This window comes from Epinephelus fuscoguttatus, linkage group LG2 (assembly GCF_011397635.1).
Source record: "Epinephelus fuscoguttatus linkage group LG2, E.fuscoguttatus.final_Chr_v1".
Lineage (NCBI taxonomy): Eukaryota > Metazoa > Chordata > Actinopteri > Perciformes > Serranidae > Epinephelus > Epinephelus fuscoguttatus.
The window spans coordinates 21,545,822-21,558,363 of NC_064753.1; the positions used below are offsets into that span (position 1 = coordinate 21,545,822).

At 44.7% G+C, this 12,542-nt stretch overlaps 1 protein-coding gene across 1 annotated transcript in view; it reads right to left on the reverse strand.

The window, feature by feature from the left end:
- Positions 1-12,542, reverse strand: part of kif26ba (kinesin family member 26Ba) — a 212,748-nt gene that overhangs the window by 96,336 nt on the left and 103,870 nt on the right.

A 12,542-nucleotide genomic window follows, 5' to 3' on the forward strand; every position in this document is an offset into this window, starting at 1 on the left:
AGAAACAGCAAGCTCCGCAACCATGGCGACCGCTCCACCCAAAACGCTGTCTCGTCAACGTGAAAAAAAATATTTTTTCCAGCGGATGTCTTAGGGGAATGTATTCGTTTATCTTATTTTATACAGTCTATGGTTATAACATGATTGAGCTAACTGGAGTAATTTCATGTTGTATCCGACAACAGGAGGCTTTTAACAGATGACGTCCTGATGTTAGCTTTGCTGCTGTTAGCTGTCCCTGTCACTTGCAGCCACTGATGCTTTCTAGACATTGTGATTTCCCAAAACTGAATAAATACCACACATAGCAACACAAAACTGCTTTACCAGCTCAATCATGTTGTAACTAAGATATTCGCTGGAAAAAATATTTTTTTCACGGACCGTTTATTGAGTTACTGAGTTACTACAGACACCGCTACCGGGGCTAACAGCTAACGGTTAGCCCAGCTAATCTACGACAACCATGTTAATAATTACAAAACGTGCACACAGAAATAGTAATGTTTGTTCAATCATTGTGTTTATAGACGACTACACCAAATATTTGTAAACAACACGGCAATTCCCTGGGGGCACCGCCAGAAGTGAAGGGGTTGAGCGATCCCCGAAGCACCTGCACTTCCGTTAGTCGAAAAACTACAGGCAGTGCCTCCAGAGGTAAAGGAAGAAAAAAAATTCTTTTTTTCCCCTTTCTTTTTACCGATGGATTTCCAGATTGGGCTGCAGGTGACTTTTGGTCTCACTGTGGCACAGAAAGGTCAAGCAAAGACATTAGTATGTCATTACGTAGACGGAAGCGGAATATAAGAGGACAGGGAGAAAATGAGGGTCTGCAGGGGGAGAGAGTTGTATGAATGTAGGAGAAGAATCAATGAAATAAAGATGAGGAGAGGCAGACATGGAATAAAATTTGAAAAGAGTTAGTGAATCCAATCTAATGGAAATCGAGCAAAGGAGACACAGCTGGAGATGTGATTAAAATTTCGCTTGCACCAACTTCACGCATTGCTTCAGACTGTGGCACACCTGTCCTTTCTTCCTCTTACTTTTTATATTCTGTCTGCCTGAAACGGGACTGAATTATTGTATCCATCCTGAACATGTGCGACAAACACAGAGTAATCCTCTCTGTCTTCCTGTGACAGTTTGACAGCGACTGCTCTCCTTGAAGCGCAGAATCAGTTGTGGTTAAAATGGAAAGGAGAATAAATCCAGACTTTATGCTGCAGGACGCAAAGCTGCACCCTGCACACATGGACAGAAAGGGTTACTCCAATTTAAATTAATAATCAGAGACACACCAGGAAGAGCTGCCTCTGTCCAATCTGATTTTATGCACATATCCATCCTCGTGGCTAACCAATAGAGTGTAATTTGGTGGGCACATTAGCAGCCTCTCTGTGTGCTGTTCTGGTGAATATATATTCATTATAGCCCACACCAGCAGATTCCCTTTACCATTTCACAGATGGGTGGTCAGGGTCACCTTTCCTACCTGCAACCTCCTTCTGCAGCCACAGCTTCCTTCACTTGTCCCTCACCTGTCCATTGCTTTTTCAGTGTGCTTTTTCTCCAGTGGATTCACCTCATAGCGGTCTTTCTCATCATCTTATCAGCTCTATTGTTATTTAATAGCTTTCTACTTTCTATTTTTAAAGCTTTAGCAGTCCCTGATCACATCTTGTGAAAGGTTTCACCTCTGCAGATGTCATAACACAAGAATTAGGTGATTTTCAGCTCTAAAAGCTTCGTGTGCACACTTAGCACATACACAGATTCAGAACAGGATACACTGCATTTGGTGTTGTGTTTACTGATTAAGATGTTAATTGTTCGTAGGTTCCTGACTTTCAGTGTTATTTAGACCAGTGGTTTCCAACTGGTCAAGCCACGGGGTCCAGATTTCCCCTTAGTCATTAGTTCAAAGTCCACACAGTTTAATACATTCAGAGTCATACTTGCATTTGGCCAGCTCATCAATAGGGTTTAAGAAAAATTGAGGATTATCATACTGTGTACATTTGCTTATCAACGAAAAATGCAACTGGACGTGGAATCTCCCTTTTATTTTAGTCAATTTCTAAATGGAGACGTTTTACACCTACTTCCGTTAATAAAATGTTTTTTAAGTTTAAATTATAGTAATAAAATGTTTGTCCAACCGACAATAACCTTTCTGTTTTCATTCCTTTAAGGGTCATTCTGATTCTGTAATACCATGAAACTGTCAAACTCGATAATTTCTGAGTATTGTACCGTGAAAATCTCATACTGTTGCAACCCTAATTGTCAAAGTAGATTGCTATCTCTGTCAAGTAGCTGTCCGTTAGTCACTCACTCTACAGCAGGAACTGCAGGCACTTAAAAAAATTTGCTGTGCTTTAAAATAAAGCATGTTTTGACACATTTGCAGGTCACTTGCAGTTCATTCAGAATGTACCCATGACCCATGTTTGGACTGTGACCCACGAGTTGGGAACCACTGATTTAGATCACACTAATAGCTCTGTCATATCTAAATTAAAGGGTGCTGTAGCCTCTGATTAGGGCTAATTACATCATTTAAATTCCCCACCCCCAACCCAATCTTGTCAGTGAAAGGTTATTAAAGCAGTCTGATAATTTTTTAAAAAGTGTTTCATAGTGACCTGTGTTGCTCCTGCTCTTCTTGCTGCTCTTGGAGCTCCGTCTGGAGGAGGTGGTGGCTGAGCTATGCTCACTGAGGGAGTCCTGAGCTGAGGAGGTACTTCCTGTGTTCTCACTGCTGTCTCTCAGCATGCTCTCATAGCCACTGCTACCTCCACTGTGGTAAAACAAGGCTGTCTTCCCCATGGCCGGAGGGAGCTCACCACTCAGTACGCTGCTGTTAGAGGCAGAATGAGATCGCAGTTATGAATATGAATTATAAATGTTTTAAGCGGCACGAAAAAAGTTTTTGTTTTAAATATTTGTTAATGAATTTAAGATTATACCTGTTGTCACTAGCATGGCCACTACTGCAGCGGTGTGGTTTTCTGGGAGCTGTGATCTTGCTATAGGGAGAGGGTAGTGTTTGGACCACTGCTGCCCTCTCCTCTCCAAGGCTACTTCCACCACCACCACCACCACCACTTCCTGCTCCAGCTCCCACTCCACTGAAAACATAAAATTGGATAAAACAGTTTAACCCATAAACAGTTATGGGTGTTCTGCCTTTTTAAGCTAATACTTGGCAGTAAAGAGGAAATAACATACAAAAAGTCCCTTAACTTGAAACAAGTATTGCAGCTTACTGTAGAAGTGCTGTCATAAATATATATTTATCAGTACTGAATATTTGAAATGGTTTCAAAACACATTTGGCTGCACTTTCTTGCTCTATCTTATTGTTAATGTTTAACACAGCCATTCTGTGGTTCTCTCCATCAGGAAACTGTTACGCCAGCTCTGTTATTGATGATATTCTTATATAACACATTAATTGTGTTGACTTCTTAGAAACTGTTACTTGTGCCTCATATTTATCGTCATGTAAAAACTCAAGTTATATGAAGTTCTCTGTGAATCTTGCACTTGGTTTAAATGTCTTTGTTTAAGATGTTCTAGTAAATGCTTTAAATGGGAAATGAAATAAAGTAAAACTGACTAACCTTGCTCCTCCGCCTCCTCTCCTCTGCTGGTTCTGTGCCTCCTCCCTGGGCATGACTTCTGGAACGGGAGCCTGCACTTCCCTGGAGGAGCTCTGAGATTCGACCGTTGACAGCCCGGAGAGGCAGCTTGGCAGCCAGGCTTCCCCCTCGACTGCGACTCAAAGACTGGGTAGACCAGGATCCAGGGGCCGGTCCCTGCTGCTGCTGCTGCTGCTGCAGAGGGCCCTGGACTGAACTCTGGGGCTGAGGACACAGATAAATGGCTTAGGTTGGTGGATGAAGAAATGAGGATCATGACAACTTGAATGTGATGAATGTGTTTTTTGTGTAAAACTGAAAGTGCACAAAGAGGAAGGTCTGAAAGTCACTTCTAAAACTGGATGGTTCATGTAGTTTTGTCTAATCAGTACAGTCATGTCTTCCTACCTTTCCGTTGGGAGGAAGGCTGGAGCTGCGGCTTGAGGCTTGGCTCAAAGACTTGGTGGAGAAGCTCAGCGTCTTGGTGCTGGATGCAGACAGACTCCTGGATTTGGGACTGCTGGTCATCAGTAGCTTACTGACTGCTGAGATCTTTGACTGGCCACTGGTTTTGGCTGGTGACTGTGGAGCGCTGCTTGGACCGGGACTGGTATTGAAACTGGGGTTGGCAGTGTTTCCAGTAGGAGATGACACAGATCCAGCTCGGGTGAGGCTGCGCCCAGTGCGAGGCATGGTACTGTCCCCCCTCACTCCTCCTCCCCCTCTCAGGCTCCCTCCCCTCTCCAGAGAGAAGCAGTCATAGTGGTGGGAGCCACTGTGAGAGCTGTGGACCCGACCCAGAGAGTTGGTTCTGTTTGCAAGTTGCTCCAACTTGGCGCTGAATAGTCTGCTGCTGTCTATGCTGGAGCCTCGCTGTCTGATGATCCCTGCATCATCTACTGAGCCGCCAGTAGTGGAACTCCGTGGCCGGGTTGGTGCAGAGGGCTGGCTGCCCTGTTCCGCTGGTCGAGGCTGGACTTCCGTACTGGTGGCAGAGGTGGGATTCCTCCTTTCTTGTGGGAGAAGAAGCCCTGTTTTCCAGTTGATCCCCGGCGATCAAGTGTAGCACGGGGACTGCAGGGAGTTGAAGTGGTGACGCCAAGATTGCGGTACTCCATTCCATTGTCCAAGCCGTCATGGCGGTTGAGACGGTGCCAGCCACGAGGAAGACTGGCAGTTCGATGGATATCGGGGCTGTAGATACTAGTCAGGCATTCTCCCTGGGCGACAACAGCGACCATCTCACAGCCATCCACCACTCTCTTAAAGGAATCTGGAGATGATGCAACCTCACCACCTGAACTAGAGCTGCCATGATCCCCACCTGGGGATGGAAGAAGGGCAACAAGAAAGAACATATATTTTATTCACAAATCCTGTAGATCTTTAACTTTGTAGCAACATTTCACTGTTACTTGTTATCATACCCAGACTGGTCACTGACCAGCTGGTTGGCCATGAGTGTGAGTGTTTGGCTGGAACGCAGAGGTGAGTGATGAAGTTCCACCACTGGGCAGAGTGACTGATGATGTGAATGTTGGTGTTTCCCCACTTGCTGCTACCCCTTCAAAATTAGTAGGTGCTGACATACAGACAGTCCTGTATTACTGTATCTCCCATTTTCTGTCACTAGTGTAACATGATAGCACAGTGGAATTTGCATGCTAGCTAGCTAACTAGCCATGCTACATGAGTAAAATCTGACAACTTCATGATTCATCAACACCCTCTTGTCACAGCATAGGAAAACACATCACTATCATGAGATGAGTGACAACTTTGTCCAGCTCATTTTCGGTAACCACTGTAATGTTAGCATAACAGCATGGGATGCCATGCATCCATTCATTTTTGTAGCCGTAATTATGGAAGTGCAGTTGACTAACTTTTGAAACTGCAGACACTTTTTATAAGGCAGTGTTTGTGTGAGGTAAAACAATGGCAGATATGTTAGTGGCACAAACAGTTAAATATCTCAGCATAGCGGTTATCGTATACTGTAGGTGGTCTGTGAATGTGTCGGCTGACTTTGGATTCCCAGCCTGAATTATAACCCCAGTCCAGCCCTGCTTACCATCCCTGCAGAAGCTCCGGAGGTCTCCGGTCCCAGCTCCAGCCTGGCTCTTTGAATGCTCTATGTCCCTCTTCTCTGGCTTTACTTCACACACAAGCTCCCTGGACCTCCCCTCCTCCATGCCGCGCTTCAGCCAGGGGTCTTCAAAGCTCATCTCACTGGAAATTGAAGCTAAAAATGGTGCATTAAATTTGCTCGGGTCTTTTATTAAGCCGGTCTTGGTAGGTGAAGAGAGGATGGTTGGCTCCTGTATAACCATGGGTTTGACGGCCACACATGGGTGCACACTGATGGTGGTCTTGAAGGGAGAGAGGTTACCAGGTCCTGCTAGAATTTGGATGTTAGTTTTAGCCATGGAGGGAGGCAGTTTCCTCAGCCTGTCTTTGGTTGGAGTTGTCTTATCACTCCCGTTTTCTGACAGCACCACCTCTCCTTCCAGACTCCCTCTTGGGCTGCCACAGCTTTCATAACCCCCCAGCCCCTCTGCTCCAAACGGAAGGCTCTGGTTGGGTTCAGGTTCAGCCAGGGCCTCCCCTTGCTGGCTCTGGGACTGACTGAAGCTGTGGAGGGACTGGTCAGCTTCACTGCCCATGCTCAGATCACTCATCCAAGAGGAGACTGGTGAATCACAGTTAGACATCACCGTGGCTAATGCTTCACCCTCTATCCGCAGCTTGGCCATGGCCACCTACAACAGGACACAATGCAGTTGGGTATAGCGTCTTGAAATCCAAAAAAAACAGGATGCACATAATGTAATATTTAGGCTCTGGTCAAGTTGTAGGAAAAGGCTGCCATCTTCATCAGACTTTATTAACATTCTGGCAGCTAAAGATTATCATGTCAAATGAAGTATGACTGAAGAAATTAAATAATACATTTGGCAAACTAACTGTATGCATCCTGATTCTATAAAGCATTGAAAAAATTTAAATCTACTTTTGATTACCTGACGATTGACTGAATGGTTTATAGAACCCCATAATGGACTCACTGTGTCCATCAGCCACTCAGTTGAGACGGACTGTGCTTTCCAGTACCCATACTACCATACTATGGAGAGAGGCAGTCTGCCAAAAATACCAGGATGTTCTTCTACATCCTGTCTGATATTGCAGTAAGCCAGCTATTCCGACCCACAATCCTCTGTGCAGCAGACGATATATCACATCAACTGAGCTGCAAACAGATGACAGCTTGACAAGTGTTTGACAGCTGATTGACAGCTGACAGAAGTCTCAATGACAGATGACAGTACATTCAAGTAACTGATGACCACCATCTACAATCTGTGCTGTTAATCTTTAAAGTTAACCTGCATAGATCGCAAAGTTACAACAGCAGAGCTCTCCTCGTTGATCTATCTGTCTCTGGCAAACTCGGTAAGTGCCATTTGTTTTATCTCCAAGGTAACGGATATAATATCAAGAGGTTCAAAGTTCAGAACATAGTGTTATGAGAAAGTAGTATGTCCCGATTGTTTGCATACTGCATGCAACAGCACATACTTTTTAAGGGCAGCTGCAGTACCTTCTAGAAGTAAAAGGAAAAAGTAGGTGATTCGGAATGCACCCAGAATTTCTCATTAGAGTTCACTCGCAGCCATGTTGGCCTCACAACTCTATCCTATGGCCTCTGTTAAGGTGGGTAATGTTCTGTCTTCAGCTCCTAAGGCTTAATTCAGCTCATTAGCTTCAATTTAGGACACATTTCAACATGCCAAGTGATCTTAGTCGCTGTAAAGGCAAAGCAAGTCAGTCACACCAACCTCTGCCATGGCAACAACGTCCGTAACCCCTGAGGTTGTTGCAGGGCCTGCAGGTATGTGATAATCCCCAACAGCTCCATCCTCAGCAGTACCGCTGATGATGCAGACGGATTGAGAGCCTGAGGCGAGGGCGGTGACGGAGCAACACTCGCTTTTGAAACTGATGATGCTTGTGGGACGACAGGTCAGGCCCTGAGTGTCCATGAGAGCCGTAACATCAAGGTCCTCCTCACATCCAGAAGCCACAGTGTACACCAGTTCATCCTCCCTGAGCAAGAGAGGTCCAACTGTACCTGAAGACACTACCCGTCCTGAGGCTGCAAGTGGAGGAAAGTCTGAGAACAAGGCTACCACATTTGTTTCTTTCCAAGCTGTTCATGTTTGTCATGCTAATTCCCTCTGAATCTTCCATATGACTCATATGATTTATTTTTGCATCTCATGCCCTCTCTCCTTGTAAAAAAAAAATATATATCTATATTTTTTTTTACTGGAACTCACCATCTCTGTGTGTGTCCAGGGGTATTGGTGGGACGTCATCATCACAGAGTGTCTCAGCTGATCCCAAGCTGGCAGAAAGAGACTGAGTTGGCTCCCGAACTTGTGGGCTCATGCCCACTGGAGAAGTCCTGGACAGCAGGGACTCTGTGGAGGATCGGCTGTCTGCAGCCAAACTGTCTGCAGAATTAGAAACACACATTTGGCGTTGAAATTCATTTTGTTTTCCAAGAGCAGAATACAAGGAAATAGGCGTCACACAATGATGCCAATTTGGAACCACTGGTTATTATACTGATAAAATGTGTTGTGCTCAGGTGACTCAGTGTGTGACCATATTTAATTTGCCTTAAGGCATTTATGTAGACTCTATTATCTCCTGGTGAAGGTGTTGACATGAACAGCAATAACATTACCTGCAGGAGGGAGATGCACGTCAGTTTAGACATCAGTAAGACTAAAGCAGTACTAATACAGTATTCAGCATAAACATGTAGAAAGATGCATACTGTCTGAGGTGAGAGCGTCTGTGGCCTGGCCGTCTTGAGCCAGAGTGTGTGAAGACAGAGGGGGTGTTGCCGGCATCACGCCCTTCTGTGTGTACACTTTACACCGCTGGGACGGGGAGGACGGAGGCCTGAGGAGCAACAAGGAGCAACCATTATGGAGCTGGTCTTTGGTGCTGTTGTCTTTTTCTTTGTTCTTACACATTAAGGTCCTTTGTTGCTACTTGTGGTTTGAAACATCAGCAAGAACTGATTTTTGTGTTATTATTTAATATTAAAGTTTTTAGACATCTTCCAAATCACTCAACATTATTGTCCATGCATACAGCATATGTTTACTCTACCTGTAGTCCGAGGTTTTGGTCAGGCTGGCAATGCCAAGGCGAGGTGATCCTAATGGGCGTGCCTTCCCGTCAGTGTTACTGCCCACATTCAGACTCTCACGGCTGTATAGAGAGACAGTAAAGGAGACATCTTGTCAATTAAAGTTAAATACTTTTCAAAAGCTTACAGCAACAACTACCGTAAATAGTACTCATAGTTAGACCTGTCCTAACCTGTCATGCAGTTGGGAGCTCTTGGCCCTGTGCAGGGGGTTAGAGGTGATGCTGCTGCTGCTTCCTGTTACGCTCCTGGCACTAGTCACTATCGGGGAACCAGAACTCTGAGCCAGGTTGTGGATCATCGTCTGGGCCAGCTCTGCCTCTTCAACCACTTCTTTGATATCCTGCAGCTGCTGGTCATTGGTCCTCCTCCTTGAGGTTGCTACTGCCGAGGAGGAGATCTGCACTGCACCTCCTACAGCACATGCAGAACCTGTGGGATGTTGGGCAGAGAAACATTTTTGAAATCCCAGACTAAAGGTTACAGAAATGGATGAAACCTGACTTGTCACATTTGTCTCCGGGAGCCTTAAAGGTGTGTTTTTTGTCACGAATCATTTGGGTTCCAAAAGTAAACGTCACTGAGATACATCATTGATATAGAGTAAATATAATAATGAATTTACCTGTTTTGGTTTCTGTGGCAGAGCCAGGAGCTGAGGGAGCTGAGGTTGGGACTGCAGACGATGGACATGGCTCTTGTTTGGCACTTTGTTTGCTCACTGGAACCTCTTCAAAGGGAAACTTTGCCACCTGAACAAAGGGACAGGATGATGAATGAAATATAAGATAGTCTGACTTGACTGTTAACAAAGGAAATGCTCTCCACTTATGTTAACACTTATGTAGGAAAGAGAACTTCACAGGTGGTGGATGAGAGTAAACAAGATCACTTGGGCTGCTAACATAAAGACCTGCATCAGCAACATGCAAAGAACAAGGTACCTTACATAATATCTTAACAATAATAAAGTCATGCCTTTTCAAATGCAGTTTTTTGTAACATAATTGAAAGGGACAGAAAATTGCCATCACAAAAAAGCTGTGACAGCAAGCAAGGTTATGCAGATACAGAAAATATCAAGCAGATTCAAACAAAATACTTTTTCCATTTGAATAGAATGTTGAACTTGTCAAAGCTGTCAGACTTTCAATACACCATCTCTATTTAGAAAAAGTAGGACAGAAAACTTTCATCACCTCCTCGCTGCCATCAATGCAGTCCAGTCTCTCCTGCAGCTCAGCAAAGGTGTTGCACTTCAGGCACTCAGCTCCTTCCTCTGGCACAGGGGCCAACGGCTGCCCAAGCAGTGACTGAGAGGGCTGAGGCAGGGGCTGAGAAGGGCCACTGGGCTGGTCCTCTGGCTGAGACTGCACCTGTTGGAGCAGAAATCACAGAGACTTAAGTTCCTCCTTCCTTCCTGATCAAAGCTGACTGTCTAAACTCTAAATGTAATTATATTCAAATTACCTTGTTCTGTGCTCCAGCTGCCTGACTCTGACTCTGATGCTGCTCTGGTGTTTTACCTCGAAGCAAAGCGGGAATAATTGGTACAAACTCTGGCGGTCCCTCATTGTCCGTCAGCTCTCTATCTGACACCGCAGCCCCGTTTGGGCCGACATAGATCACGGTGTCACATGACTGCTCGCTGCTCGAATACTCGTCAGGGTCGCTGGACAGTCGCAACAACGGAAGGTCGGAGTCGTTGTCCCCGCGGTGATGAAAAGGTCGCAGATGGGTCGGGCGACGCATGCGACCCTCCTCGCAGGAGCTCTCTCCTCCAGAGGAGCTGGATGTGTATTGCTGAGGAGGGATAGAGGCAGGCAAGGAGGAGGCAGAGTAGGTGGTGAGAGAGAAAATATTCCCTTTTTAGATTTGCAGAGCGTGATTTTTTTTTTTTTTGCCTTTAATTGACAGTTCACATTGGAGAGAGGTGGGAAAGATGGAGAAGATGGAGGAAAGGATGACATCCACACAGATCCTGGATATGCACCTTAGACGAGTAACACATTTAAGGTAAGAACTTTAATTCAAGTATTCCTATTTCTATCACAGACTGGCACTTTAAGGTACCTACTGACTTCAGGTTTATTCTTATGTTTAAAGCTCTGAAGCCCTCACCCCTTTTCCTTCTCCTGAACAATTTTGAAACAAATAAGCAAGAGAAGTGAAAGGTGAGAAAGGGTGTCAGCATCACATTTGATACATGTGATGGAAAGGTGATAAAATGCACATGAACTCCAGTGTTAAAATCAAGACTGACACTGATTAACAATAGTTACCTGTCCATATGTTCAAGCCATCTTACCAGTGTATGCACATGTCTTCATCTTGAACTTAATGTACCCAAAGTTTTAGTTTTATGAGATTAAGAGAAATTAAATCCCAGTTTTGATGAAGCATTAAGGTTTGATTAAAACTCACCACTGTGACTTTAGTTTTCTTCTTTTTCATGCGGAGGACGCGGGAAGCAATCTGGATGGTGGAAAGGGTTTCTGAGAAATCTCTGGGTGAGGCAGAGATGTGAGCAATCATGGTGGTCCGGCAGTTCATGTTGCCTAGCGACTCTTAGCAACATGGTCAGCTTGCTGTCCCTAGTAACACACATACACTGAGATGTTGAGCGCTAAAGACACGTTGGAAATGCACACAGTCACTCAAACATGTGACAAAACTGGTCGATTTTCAAACAGACGCCCACTCATGTCTGACATCTGACAAAGGATTATTAATAGCTCATCGTGGTCACAGTCTAATGTGACTAAAAGTCTGTAAAAATGATGAAACACAATGCTAAGATATGCATATATATAAAGCTAAAAGACCCAAAACACAAAGTTAATGCTGCTAGAAAGGCTGCTATTCCAGGCTAAAGCTAACACAGTCTTAAAAGAAGCACTCTGGATATTATGTAGTCTAATATTGGGAGATGATCTATCTCCCAGAGAGATTATACTAGCAGATGGGAGACTAAAAGTAGGCTGTGTGTTTAAGAAAAGACTTTCTCCTGGGTGGGCTACTGCAATCATTCATAGCCTTTTGTGTGTGTGTGGGGGGGGGGGTGTATGTGAGGCCTGCAGGCTGACAGTGAGTAAAGCTCCACTGTGGCCCAATACCTCACGCTGCTGTCCCCCTTTTCTAAAAACACAGCCTGCAGGCATGTCTCACACACATATGTGTACGTTCACATGCACACGCAGACACACAAGTGTACACTGTATACACTCCAATCTTGACCTCCTCTCGCTCATCGATGCTCTGCCTCTCCTCTCTTTTCTTCTTTCTCTGTTCGCCGCCTCGGGCTTCAACAAACTCTCTCCTCTCCGCCTCGGTCTATCTCTCCGTCTATATCTCTCTCCCTGAGATTAATGTAGGTAAATTCATGACTCATGAAGTATTCATTTGCATGTTAATTCAAGTGCTAGGACGCTGTATTAGATCTTACCTCTCAGCCTGTGCTAGAATTATTACATAGTAGAAGACTTATGTATGAATGATGAAGCTCTCTTCAATTTAAAGTAGCCTGTAATGAAAGCAGTATCTAGATTTCTAGATCATCATTATTACAAGAAGCTGTTATTAAGGAGCCTCAACCTGAAGATGCCACATTGTGAACACATTGCTCACTAACAGACTTGTACTTATGTAAAACTGTGATGAAT